Below are 15,480 nucleotides of genomic sequence, written 5' to 3'. Positions count from 1 at the left end.
ATACAATATTATAGCGTACCTTTGTTGTTTGACACCGTAATGCAAAAAAGTAAATATAAATGAGCTTACAAAGTAAATATTCTAATATAAATACTAAAATCTAAGATAGTCAATTATTCTTCATTTTATCTATTTTCAGAAAATATATAATAGTAACCAAGGTTTCTTGAATAAAATATGTATATATTGTAAAAACCACAAATAACTTACTAATCGAAAAGCTAATTTTTGTTATAATTGTTGTTTTGTTGTTATAACTGTTGCAAAAATTGAAAATACAATTTTACCCTCGAATCAGTTGTTCTTTTTGTTTGAAATAGCATATAAATAGTGGTGGACGTGCTGATTTATGTACTATATGAACTGTCAGAACACGTGCTTGTCAGATCTACATTATAATGTCGATTGGTAGTTCAAGGACAACAGCGTATTAGTGTGGACCTTTCTCTTTAGTACGCAGCTAGTCTCTCTTTTGTAAACAACACCGTTTAGTTAGAGCCTACGTTCGCGTTGTTTTTGTTTTTGTGTTTGCCGGTTGAAATATTTAGTGTAATAGTAGAGCAACGAATTACTGTAAAAATTTCACTTTAAACTTGGAAAAACTGTTACTTAACCTTATAATTTACGGGAATACGTAAGTGTAGGGCACTGAATGTTTACCACGGGAACGTATTTTTTAAAATGATTAAACCGTTTTAAATATGGCAGACAAGACTTTGAGGACGATTCGTGCCCAGATCGTCCTTCAACGTCTAAAACGGTAGAAATTGTCAAAAACTCGCTAATTTCACTTTGTTTGACCGTTGATTTAGCGTTTACGCAATTGGTAAAACTGTAGGTATATATAGAATGTGTACGTCAAATTCCTAATAAAAAGTTTAACAAGCGAAAAGCGCGTGCTAAACTTATGTCTCAAATTTTCACCTTTGAACAACAAGAAGCTCGCAAAAATATTTTTACTAACACTTTGTACGTGGTTGAAAATTACTCCAAAATCTTTGATACTACAATAACGTGTGATGAACCGTGGTTTTTTATTAGGAGCCGGAAACGAAGCGCCAGTCTACGCACTGTAAGAGCCCAACTTCTCGCCTTAAGAGCCAAAAAAGCTCGAATAATCAAGTGAAATTGTAGTCAATGATGAATTTTTTTATATCGATGGGATTAAGTACCTTAACTGGATTCCTAAAGGTTAAAAATTAATAAATATTACCTCTACAATAGTAATTTCTAAACTACATCAAAGAGTAAGGAAAAAACGCTCCAAAATGTGGAACGATAAATTATTGGTTCTTCACTAAGACAATGTGCCAGCTCATTCCACGTTATCTATCAAAATTTTCCTAGCCAAGTGCAGTATCCCAGTATTAAACTTCCACCTTATTCGCCAGATTTTGCACAATGTTACTTCTTCCTGTTCCGTAGGGTGAAATCTGGATTAAAAGGGACAATGTCTGAGTTTCTGGAAGCTATAAAAGAGAAAGCGGCACGTGTCTTGAGGAGCTGACAGAAGATGACTTCCAGCACTGTTTCCAACGGTGGAACATTCACATGGAGCCTGATTTAAAAAATGAGTCTTGTTATTTAATAGCCATACCTCGTATTTTAATAATTTATCTTGCTTACATAATCGTTGTAAACTTCTAGTGTTTAATATGAGGTTTAGTGATAGAATGGACTTGAAAAACTTATCTTCGTCTGTACAATAAATATATTTTTAATTTCATTTGATTTCAATTCCGATAACGGCAAGGGAAGGCTCAGTAGGTAAATAAGGAGGAAATTGTTAAATGATTCGTCTCGTATCTAGAGAGTGTTGATGTAAATGGAGGGAATTCCCAGTTGGCTAACCCCGCTTCGCCCTACTGGGTTCGGGTATTAGCCGTCTATGAGGGAGACTGTATTGGCTTATTTCCCTTGTGGGAATCAGCCAACACTTAGCACTTAGAGATTAATATTCAGAACATATAAAATCCCCTTTGTACTAATTATATTCTTGATACAAAGAAAGAATATTAATTTATTGATTCTATACAATTCTTTTTTTCCGTAAGTGTTTGTGTTGTAAAAATAATTATAAATGAATAGTAATCTATGTTTTAACTTTACAAAATCAATTTAGTTCCTTCATACCAGAAACGTATTATTAAATGTACAAAATTACCGATCCTTTTGTGAACAATTTAAAAGTTTGTAGCTATTCCAGATCAGTATCTTCAATTAACATTTTAACTGTTAAGATTTTACATGACAGCACATTTTTTATAAACAATTTTTCATAAATTTTATCTGAAATTTTTATATACGACGTTCTTACTAGTAGCGTAACACAACTGATAGCAGCAAACTTGTGATGTTGCAGACTCTAATATAAATATATTATTATTGCCATTAGTATTGTCTGAATAATTCATAAATGAATTACTTGTTTCTAGCGTACTCAACAGATCGACACAACTTCTAGATAGACAAACTTTGTGTCAGCAGTTTGATAAAGAAGTGCCATGTAGCAGCATACTACATGATACCAACAGCTACACACAATTTCCGTCAGCAGTTTGACAAAGAACTGCCGTGTAGCAGCAGGCTTTATGATACCAACAGCTAGACACAATTTCTGTCAGCAGTTTGACAAAGAAGTGCCGTGTAGCAGCAGACTATATGATACCAACAGCTAGACACAATTTCTGTCAGCGGCTTGACAAAGAAGTGCCGTGTAGCATCAGAATTTACGATACCAACAGCTAGACACAATTTCTGTCAGCAGTTTGACAAAGAAGTGCCGTGTAGCAGCAGACTACTACTGCCAGCAGCGAGGTGTTGTGCGGCTGCTCCCGCTGATCGATCTTGTCGCCTAGCAACTGCATAGCCTCTGCTTGTTCTAACGTAATTCGCTTAATGGTAATCACGACTGTTTCACATAATTCTACCGATTAATGTGACTGCCATTGGAGACCAAACATCACTGATCACATGTTTCATCGAACTCTTCATACTTTGTTTTTGTCTGAAGGCGATATTTTAACCGCTGTAAATAATTGATAAATCTGGATTGTCTAATAGCATAGTGCGTGCATTATAATAATTACTCAGCAATTTTATTACTATAAACCCTTTGTGTAGATACTATTTCCCCATAATATCTGACATTTGTACATTAGTATCTCTTACACTAAACATTTTACAACGTAATTAAATAATTTTATGGTATTACCAAATATATATTTATTAGAAAGATTCAAAATTGTTTGAGATACAACATTTATTGAATGCAAAAGTAACAACTTAAAGATTACAAGTTTTAGAATTAAGCCTTTGCACTGCCATTGTCATAACTGTCTTATGAGTTTTTATGGGTCATAACGTGTCTAAATATTGTTACCACAATTAAGGTTTATTTCGTAATTAGATTATTTAGCGGTTAATGCAGGAAAATTGGCATCTTAATTCACCATTGTTGAAAGAAGAAAGTCCTTGTAAAATAGCATAAAAGCTCACTTTTATTTATTGTTAAAGAAAAGCATAATGAGAAATTATAGTGCTAATTTGATTTTACCGGAAATTGATTTTCATAGTACTTGTGAAATTTATTTATAATTTTGAAAAAAATAATATATAAATCATAATTTTAAATTCGAGTCAAATAAGGTTAATATGAATTCCTCTCTCGTTTCTGTAAGAACGTTTTATGTATAATAAAAAATTTAATTTCCAATGAAACGTGTGTACTTTTATTAATTTATTAGCATCAAGCCTTTGTTTATATATATTTTAATACTATAAATTCTACATCTTATGAAGCGATTAATATTTTAAAAACTAACCTTTAGAAATAAACGAGCAAAACTTTGTGTCCTGGATTATGAAATAAATCTACTAAAAACAAGGAAATGAGGTGGCGGTTTACAGAAAAAACCATAACAATTTACTTTCCTCCTTTTATAACGTGGAAAGTTACTTGATCCCCTAGCTCAACGGTTGTGTGTTGTGTTGTCTGAAGCCTAGGGCATGACTGTACTTCCGCTTCCTTTTTAAAGAACAATGAACGAAGGCCTTTATTTCATATCATAAACAAATGTGTTGTCTTTGAAAATTGTTCAAAATAATGAAGCAACTATATTATTCAAAATAATAACATCTCTAATGAATTTATCTTCTTTCATACTTTTCTCTGATTGAGCAGTCAAATCTTTGAGGGCAATAATTTCAAATTTAGCTTTTACGTCAGTAAATATTATATTGTAACCTACATACATTACTGTTAGGTAAAATAAATACCTGTCTTATGTGCTCTCTTGATTCAAATAAAGATTTTGACCAAAACTTAGGTGAAGAAACAATTTATAACTAATTGTATTCATAGTCTGAACTAAAAGTATCAAACAAGGAACGACGACTTACGAAAAAGTTATAATAAGAAAAATGTACATTATTCGTTTACTGATTATAATGGGTTATCTATCTTACCAGTAATAGTGAACTTAATCGTTGTATAAGATCACCATTAAACGGCATATTTTATACTTTTTATTAACATTAGGTTACGTTAGTTAATAAACATAACATCTAATTAAATATAGCCTACAGGTAAGAAAATTGAAACTACGAATTTCTTTTGTAAGTTGCAGAATTTTAAAGTAGATTTACAGCCATTAACAACAATTTATAAATCGTAGTTGCTAATAAATAATGGTTGATAGAATTGAAGTTACGTGTATACAAGAGTGTATCAAGGAAATGCAACCGTGATCTGGATTATAAAATGCATCTTATTATTAATTTATTAATTTTGATGGCTAAATATCTTTACATGGCATGCAAATACAAAGTAAATTTAAATAAGATCAATGTACATAGTTAACAATGATTAATTGATTAATCATGATAGTAAACAATGATTAATTACCAATTTGTGTTGTAGGGAGTATAAACTCACAAGGCAAGTACATCCATGAACACTACCTTGTTATATTATACTAGCAGTTATCCGCGGTTTTACACACGATATCCTATTAGATATCAGGTACATCCTATATAATAGCATAATATTAATCATGAAAATGATTATGTCACTGGAAAGTTTTAATTATCCGATCAGTTTCAGATTAATAATAATTTAATTTTAAAGAGTTATATTGTTTTGGGGCCTTTTTATGACTATCAATGAAACACAAAAATGTATGTGTGATATTACACAAATTTTCAAAAGCTCCAACAATTTCAGGGGTCCTTTATAATACTGAATTCTTAATTCCTGAGTAGAGGAACACTACATCCGTATTAATCTTAATGAAATCACTTGTGGTGTAATATATTGGACTATATAATAGTGGACATGTTTTGGTACGGATCCTAGTTTTCATTGCTAAAAGGTTCAACAGGTAAACAAAATTTCCTTATTTCAGGTTTATCGTTGAACAAGAACTATTTTAAACTCACACAACAATAGCGTTTGTATTGATTCCACGATAAAAAATATATATTCATACTCGTCCTTCAGTAAAAAAAGTCTACTTACTGCCCTTGTAATCCTCTCTCGGTTTAAGTTATTCTCGTTGTCTTAGTAAATTTTAGATTGTTGCCTCGGCCAAGAAAATATATACAAATGTTGGCCTTAAAACCTTCAGTCAAAAAGCGTATACTTACATTTAAAATAATCTTCTTCCGGTCAAGGTATTTCTTCGCTATAGTATTGTCTACGGTCAAAGAAGATAGTTTAAAAATTCTACTTCGGTTTGTAGAGTCTACTTCCGCTCATTTAAATCTACTAGCAGTATCGTATTAGCTTTTTAATTTTTCCCTGATTAATTAAAATATGTCATTCAATGCCATTATTATTGTTTCTCAGCTAGATATTATCTCTTTTAAGAAAAAGTTGTCCTTATCTTAATGTTATGTTTATATCTCAATATGAATTAATAAACCTATCATATACTACACCACTACAAATGTTATTACTTGATATAATTATTCCAGGCGTTATGTTTTAATTAGATTATCATAATTTATTATTTATAGACTCATATCTGGACTAAACAATTTTCAAGTGTACACGTGTGTACGAGAACGTGCACGGATGAGTGGGTCATTGTGTGTTTACTGGAGTGAGAAGAAGAAGAGTTTATGCCACATCTCTCAGGAAGTGTAACTGTTTTCAATTTCCACTCTCTATAGGCATGGACCACATGGCTCTTCTGCCCGAAAAGGTGTACTTTTACCTAGAGCTAAAATGGTCTATTGACCATTTGCCTAAAATTGACATTTCAGTTTCTTAGTTCATTTTTCATTATTACACTTACTTTTGAATTAGTCGCATGCTAAGTTCCAGTATAATTTCTTATAATATGAGCATACAAATTAATTGATCAAAATTTGAAATTTGTAAAGGCAAATGTTTTAAAAATTACAATAATTTACATTTATGAAGATATACACAAATAGTATACAAGACATGCTGATGAGTGTATATAACCTGATCGGAAATTGACTTCCTAGACATTGCATATTTATTAAGAACCTGCTATGAGTGGTTTGTACACAGTTAACAGTGAACAGTTTTAAGGTAGTCAGCTTTCTAAAATATTATGACAAATATCATGTCACTACATCCTATTTACGAAAGAATTTCTGCAATATTGTCTCTAATATTGAACCATTCACTTTTGTGATAGGTTAGTTAACAGAACGCGTTAATATCAACGCGCAATAGAAGTGTGATCACACTATTGTTTGGAAATAATGTTGGTAATGAAATAAAAAACAAGGTAGGGGCATGATGGGCCCCGTGTTGTGTAACAGACTGCGCTGTGGTTGCCTGCACAATTTAAGTCTGTTGCGTATTTCATTAGACTATGCATATTATTTTAAACATTTTATTTATGCTGCAATGTTTTCGTTGTCGTCATGGTTACCCGTAAGACAAATGTAAAAATGATCACTCCGCCAAATAGACATGGACCATCATCGAATTCAATTTGAAGTACCTATATAAGTAAGTATATCCTTGAAATATCGTGTATCTCACTCACAGTGGACAGATACACAGAGAGAAATTGTTTCATTCCTTTGACTCACAATGTTTCGTAAAATATTGGCCAATATTTTAATTTACATATGATATGAAATAAAGTTGATTGAATGTAGAATATCAAAAGCGATAAGGAATCAAATATTCAGTGTTAATGACCGAAAGGAATGTGAAGCGGAACTGGAGCTTGAGAATTGATCGCTGGCGTTATTGCATTATTTCGGATATGCAGATACGTTTCCATATATTATCGTTGGATATAAATCTAGTACTGTCTTATGGACCTGTAGAATTAAATTCCGATAGCACTGAGCAAATTGGATGGTAATAATTTTTTTATAAGCAATTATAAAGCAGATAAATTACGTGTTAGAATTTAAATATAGTTACGACTGATCATACAATTCGTCTTATGTCTGAAATAAATATTTATAACAACAGAATATTCATATTGTCTTTACTGACAAATCATTGTTGCTACGAGTTTTATGAAATCTTGAATAGTTATTGTAAAATATAATATAATATTAATTTCATTTAATTTACTACTTATTCTATAATTATAATTTTTATCGTATTAAGTACGTGGTAATATAATTGGCCTGTCCTTCACTTTCTTACACTCTTGAACATTGGTCTTAACTATTTTAAAGTTATAATTCAATGTAGCTTGATTATTATTATTTTTATATTTCATATATAATAAAGGTATACAATATAAATATCAGGTCACAAATACGTTAAACTCAGAATGTAAACTAACGAACCATTTACACATACTTTGCAACGCATTGCAATTCTAAATTCTATTTAATAACTAAGAATTATGTGAGTTTTAAATGTACTGCCAGAGTGAAGGGCGAGGAAAGAGGCCTCGTAAATGGAAACTGGACGCACGGCAGCTAAGTATTATTGCTTCAAATTTGCCTAATTCTTATAACCTTGGACCGGAACATTTTTCTTCACAAGACAATTGCAGTGAAACTATGAATACAAAGAGAAATATCAATAAAATAAAGTAATGATACAAAATATTTTGAAATATATGTTGGTTCGGAATTGAGTTGAAAAACTTATATTTATATTCTAAAACAAAATAAATTACGTTATAAGACGTTTTTATTTCCTGAAAGATTTATTTAATAGTACTGTTTTGCTATTATAGCTGTCTAAGTATTTTGCATTGGTACAAAGTTGCTTAGAATATAGCATAGAGTTCTAAAAAACACTTACGAAACATATTTAGACCCAAATCATATCCAGCAAAAACACCTACTTAGATTAATTTCATATACAAACTTAATTCAATCTTCTCGTCCTCCTCTCTTTATCTGTCACAGAATCTTTTCTTTATATATTTTTTTTGTTTTTAAAGTGTCAAAGCATTTTTATAACAGAAGCGGAAATGTCAGACTTGATGAGAACCGATACAGGGACTAGCTCAGAAGAGTAAATACATTTCGGATTCCAAGACCTATGAATATATTTTTCACTAAAACTTATAACTTTATTGCTTCTAGAGTGTTTAATAAATTTCCTGACAGTATAAAAAATATATAAAATTCAATTTACTAAAGAATGGTTATTTCAACAAGAAAATATTAGTTTTTTGTTTGAGATACAAATATAAGGTAATTTACTTTTAATTCCTCCTCCCGCTTTATTTATACATTAGTTCTTTATTTTTTTGTTTTCAGATATGAATATAATGCTATATGTAAGGATTATACAGAATTACACGTGGTTATATTACGTTATTTTAGTTATTCTTTACTATTTAATAACTTTACGTTGATTATGTATAATGTTTTGTTAAGACTTTTAAAAGGTATGTTCAGATTTTTATTCTGTTTTAGTTATGCCAAATACCTTTGTTTTATAATCGAGATGGTTTTGTTTCGTTATTTTTTTATCACAATATATCTGAATGTTTATTATTTTAAGTTAATTTTGAATAAGGAGCCTCGATCAGGCGTAGCCTAATGAGACCCAAGATGTTCTCAATCAAAGTAAAGAACCTTAGATTATTGTACAGTTAAGAAGTTTTTGTACATAGTTAAAGTTCATTATTTGTGTAATAAAATAAATATAAGCTTGACAAGTTAAAAATGGACATTTTTTTGTTTTTATTTTATTTACGTCATGTACATGAATGATTATTGTAAATTCTGTACTATGAATTTTATTGTTTGGGAAAATAAATTATTATTATTTGTTTGTTATTGTTGTTTTAGTTAGTTACTCTCAATCAAAAGTAAATAAATATTTGGATAGCATTTTATACCATTTGACTTATTAATCTTATATCTCCAGTAATATGTTTTTGCGTGGTTTTAATCTCAAAGGCCATATTGTTTTTAATGCGATTCAAAAATTAAGATTACAGGAAAATTTTCCTGTTACAGTATTTTCAATAGTTAACCAACTTCGAAATATGAGATATCCTATATTTAAATTAATTACTGCGCATCATATAGGATTTTATTTATTACTTTTGTACAATTAGTTACAAAAAAATTATTATTTGTGCGAAATTAATTTTACAAATAACATGATATTAAATTATAAATTATTAAAACTTAGTTTTATAAGTTTACTTGATAATATAACATTTTAATAGTAAGATCAGTAACTAGAATATCTATTTTACAATTTGCACTAAGCGATAAAGAATTGTAGCGGTAAACGGGTTTTATATGTTCAGGTTTACCCGCCACCGTGTCACTGCTCCCGGCTCCTACAGAATACATGGCTGACGTCACAACAAAAGACTTGTAAAAGCAGCTGTTTTACGGTTTCAGAATGTTTCTTTGCCCCGTTCTGCCTCTTAGCACGAGTCTGCACATTCGCCATGCAACAAACTATGTCGTTAATAAATCCTTGAAAGTGAACACAAAGTATTTTTTTTCTTTTTTTTTATAATATCAAGAAAATAAAATCACCTTTTTGGTAATTGATTGGAATCTGTTAGACGAGCTTTTCCAGCTATATTTTATACTGTAAATTAATTTGTTATCGCACAACCCTTTCCCCCAAGGTTCAATACATGACCTAAAAATCTGTTTGTATTACTCTAATTCGTCTATTTACACAATAAAAATATGTGCATGTACAATATAACCAGTTTGTATAATAGTAAAAACTAACAGATCCATAAATGTAGAATACATTCATTTTGTATTACATTGTAAATGTTTGCATTACATGTAAATTGGTACATTAAATGGACATTACTATATATATTGTAAATTGGATTGCTGTTGTCCTCAAGAGCCTTTCGCACATTATGATAAACATTTCCATTCAGGCGGTATTCAGGTGTTTTTAGACAACAACGACATTCGGGGCCGATTTAATACTATGAGTCAAAATGGTGGAGCTACGGACTGAAATAAAAAACTGAACTTTTGAAAATATTAAGTCTGAATCTAAGTTTAGCTGAAGTTTATTTATTGCATTATACGTAGGATTAGGAGTAAGGAAAATAATATAATTGTTGTTCCTTAAAATCCAAAAATTGATAAATCAATATGCAAGGAAGTTTAAAAATGCCATCTGACGAAAGTCTTCTCTACAATTGTCCCGCTGCCCGAGACTCCAGACACTACTGCGGTTGCAATACACTCTTCTGCAGAACAATCCCTCGATTGATGTTCTGAATTTCGCTAAACCGCACACAAGATTATCCCATATATCAGCTTGGATTCAATGACACTGTATGCTGCCCTGAGAGTTTCATGAGAGGAGAAATTAGGAAGACAACGAAGGGTAAATATGTCTTATGTGTTTTCCATTTTAAGTCTGTATTCAAATATATGCTAAGAATTTCAGTATTTGTCGTAAACTATTGTTATGAAAATGAATTTACAATATTATTGTAGTATATTCAGCTCCCGATAAAAAGCAATAGAATCAGCTTTGGTAATATTCAATGTAAGCTTATTTTCTTTGATCCATTTCAGGAGGAAGTGAATTGTGGAATCAAAGTTATTCAATAAAATTGAAGCGTCATCGTTATTAAATATTGAGTTCGTATCATCTGTGAATAGGTTTATTAATAAGTTATTTTGGATTGGATCGGCTGAGGACAGAAGAGATGAGGGCAAATCGTTGATGAAAATACTGAAGAGGAGGGGATTTTAAATGAAACACTGCGGTACGCCGGTTTTTTATTGTTTAAATATACTCATATAATACAGGAGTGTTTCACTTACGCGTTTCGTTACATTCAATCAAAATACTGTTTACATTACTGTTTAAAACCAATATTACCATAAAGACTAATGACGTTATAGGTTGAAAGTAAACTTCTGTTTATGTTTTATTTAAAAAAAGTGTTTTTTCTAGAATTAAATTTAGACATTTGGATTAGACAATTTTTTATCTATGGAGCTCAATTTTCAGTATGTAGGTATTTACAAACTTTACGTAAGACTGAGTTGAAATTAACTCGCGTATGCTCACTTACGATATATGTAAACACTATTTTTCTATTTCAACTTAAACAAATTTATCTTCAAATATTAATTTATGTATATAATATTATGTATATATATATATATATATAAAATATTTAATATATATATATATAAAATATTTAATATATATATATATGTATATATATATATATATATATATATATATATATTAAGTTGTATAAATGGCAATTGCCTTATTTAATTTCAATAAACATTGAATCACAAAAAGTACTTGCTCCGCCGGGAGTCGAACCCGAATCTCTCACTTGCCGGGTGAATGTGCTACCATTACACCCCAGAGCGCTTACTTTTTCCGATTCAATTATTTTGTATTCGGCCGTATCTGTCACATATGCGTTTAAATAAGCAAACTAACATATGATCGGAAGACCAAATACCTGTCAAACGACTTTTATTTACATTAAATTGTATAAATGGCAATTGCCTTATTTAATTTCAATAAACATTGAATCACAAAAAGTACTTGCTCCGCCGTTAATCGAACCCGGGTGATTGTGCTACCATTACAATATATGCAGCTGCTATCTTTAAGCTTTAGAACCTACAGAAAAGAATAGTGTTGTTTAACAGAACATTGCACTTTCGGTCTATAATATAATGTACTAGTCGAAATAAGTATTTAATTGAATAACGATAACCGTCATATTTTTATTATTGAAGTTGGCTATTTTTTATGACATGCATTGTTAAAGGAAACAGAATTTGTCCGGACATTTGTCATCATTCAATGATACAAAAAAATCAGTAACACTACGTTTCGAGATTTTTAATCTGATCTCTTCCTCAGGCTGATAACTATCCAAACACATAACTTTACACTAGGTAAAAAACATTCCATACCAGAGCATTGTGACTCTCTTTAAGTTAGGAATAGCAACAACCATGATCAGTGTAAACTATATGAGGCGTTCAGAGGCCAATCTGACTAACTCCATTTTTTTTAATTTTCGGGTTTTAACAGGGTTGGAATTGTCTACTGAATAATTTTCAGTGGGCAAAATGACTAACTCCACAGTTCAATGGTTTGCTGCTAGAATGCGCTATCTATTCTGCCAACTGAATATTTTACTGGTTGTTTCAGTAGCCAGAGTGATTAACTCCATGTCTCCATGACATTTGTTGTTTATTGTTGAACTGCTTGTGTAAAAGGTTATGTTTGTGCAATATGACGGTGTTTTACACCTTTACAATGTTTGTTTATGTTGTATGATTATATTATGAGCTTATTTCAATAAGGAAAAAGCCTAAAATGAGTGAGCTCAGCAGTGAAAGTGACATTTTTGGTGACAACACGGACTCGGATCCAGACTTTATACCAGGTTCAGATTTAGACAATACTAAACTTAATAATACTTCATTTCGGTTAAGTCGAAGCCTAAAAAGTTCAAGTACAGACTCTAATGAGGTTCACCAGTCAAATGATGGGTTAGGCGAGGAAATCAGTGAATCTTTATTTTTAAATGTTGAGGTTAGGCCTAGCCCTGTAGCTGTTAGAGGGCGTAAACGTAAAAGAAACCCTGATAGTTGGAAGAGGACAAAACACAATAAAAAGAGACTTTCTGGTAAAGAGTATAAAACTAGATCAGGGCATACAATCGCTGAAAAAGTCTTTAATGACAAACAGTGCAAGTGTGCAAGAAAATGCAATGACAAAATATCACCAGAGGACAGGGAAACTCTTTTCAAGTCATTTTACAGTTTAGGTAATCAGACCCAACAAAACATATTTATCCACGGTTGTGTGAAATCAAATAGTATTATCAGACGTCGACCTACCAATCAGTCTAAGCCACCAAGAAGCCATAGTTTTTCGTTTTTTGTCAGAGTCAAGAACGTCGACATTCGGGTTTGTAAAACATACTTTAGACAAACCTTTCAAGTGTCTGATGGCCGAATTCATAATTGTTGTGTTAAGAATGAAATAAACTGTGTTGTAGATGGAAGAGGAAATTCAACTCCAGGAAATAAAGTTGACATTTCCGATGTTGTTAACCATATAAATTCATTCCCTGCTTACTGTAGCCACTATAAAAGGTCGCACAACCCCAATAGAAAATATTTACACCCTGACTTAACAATTAAAAAAATGTATGACTTGTATGTCTTGTGGTGTGATGAAAACCAAAAAGCTCCGGTTAAAGAAAAAATGTATTATCATGTATTTTCAACTAATTTCAATCTGCATTTTAAACCACCACTTAAAGACACTTGTCAAGTGTGTGATTGTTTTAAAAATAGACTTACACTAGCAAATGAAGATGAAAGGAAATTAATAGAAATTGAGAAGGAGCTACATCTAAGAAAGGCAGAACAGGCAAGAGACAGTTTAAAGGAAGACCAGGGTAAATGTTCGGATGACTATTACGTGTTAACTTTCGATCTCCAGAAAGCTTTGGCTTTCCCAAAACTGTCTACATCTGTAGCATACTATAAAAGAAATCTGTATGTTTATGACTTTGGTGTTCACGTTTTTAATAATAAGAAAGCCTACATGTATGTATGGCCTGAAACCGAAGGTTCTAGGGGTTCTCAGGAAATAAGTTCTTGCCTTACAAAACACCTGACTATCCATGGCAATAATGCAAAACATATTGTCATGTACTCAGACTCATGTGGCGGTCAGAATCGCAACATCAAAGTTGTTTTATCTCTTATGAAATACCTGCAAAATCAGCGTGGCAACACTGAAACTATTGACTTGAAGTTCCTTGTACCAGGTCATAGTTACCTCCCAAACGACTCAGATTTTTCTTTTATTGAAAAGAGAGCAAAAACTAGTAGCAACATCTATTCACCGAGAGATTGGTATGATATTATTCTTAGTTGCAGGAAAACGAACAAATATTTGCTCACTGAAATGAACCATGAAGACTTCTATTCAACAGAGACTTTAGAAAAATCTATAACGAACAGGAAAAAAAATGTTGAAGGTGAACCAGTGAACTGGCTGAAAATTAGATGGATTAGAATTGAGAAAACCGAACCATTTGCTGTAAAGTATAAAATTACTTTCTCACCAGACATGCCATTTGGAAAAATAAACATCCGAAAGAAAGAACATGGACGTCCCTTGGAAAACCTAGCCAATGTGCCACAAGATCTTGTTTATCACACATCAAGACCGATCACCATGGCAAAAAAGAAGGACATGATGGACCTATTGAAGTTTATACCTCCAGTTCATCACAACTATTATAAAAACTTAAAAACTGAAAGAGGTGTCCTGGAAAATGAACCTGGAAGTGATGATGACTGCATTACCTACTCAGACTAATGATAAAGAACCTAAATTTTATCTGTATTTAGGCTTAGGACTTATTTTTTCCTAGTTTCCAAACTCAGCCTACTATTTTTTGTTATCTATAGTAACACTGATTACTTTTTTATTTAACAGATATTTGTTTGCTTTGTATTTGTTTAATAAAGTAACTTGTATAAAAACCACTCAGAATTTTTGTCAACACCTTTCAGTTGGCAATGTGATTAACTCCATATCAAATGGTATTTTTTAATTTTTTTAAAGATATATATTTTTTTCTTTTTTTTAATTAAGTGTTAAAAGGCTTCCCTTTACAGTAAAAAGTGAATGAGTTTACTTAAAATGTGCTAAAACCATAGCAGAGTTTTTTATTCTTAAGTAACTTTAACTGTTAGTTACGAACATTTCTGTTGTATGGAGTTAGTCAGATTGACCTCTGAACGCCTCATATGTACCGTACATTAACTCTAAAACATGCATTTGGCACTTGCACTATTTATTTAGTACGTGTTTCCTATATGCATGTTTAGAGTTACTGTGCATGGAGTATTTTTAATAAATGTAACTGAACTAAAAAGTTTAGGCTGGCAATGAGACTTATTCAAGACACAATTTTTAGGATAAGTGGGAGAGAAGAATTCATAGTCGTAACTTCGCCTTTAATAAAACCAAGTTACATCTCAAGTTTTATTCGC

Source organism: Homalodisca vitripennis, chromosome 4, assembly GCF_021130785.1.
Source record: "Homalodisca vitripennis isolate AUS2020 chromosome 4, UT_GWSS_2.1, whole genome shotgun sequence".
Lineage (NCBI taxonomy): Eukaryota > Metazoa > Arthropoda > Insecta > Hemiptera > Cicadellidae > Homalodisca > Homalodisca vitripennis.
This window is presented reverse-complemented; position numbering follows the sequence as displayed.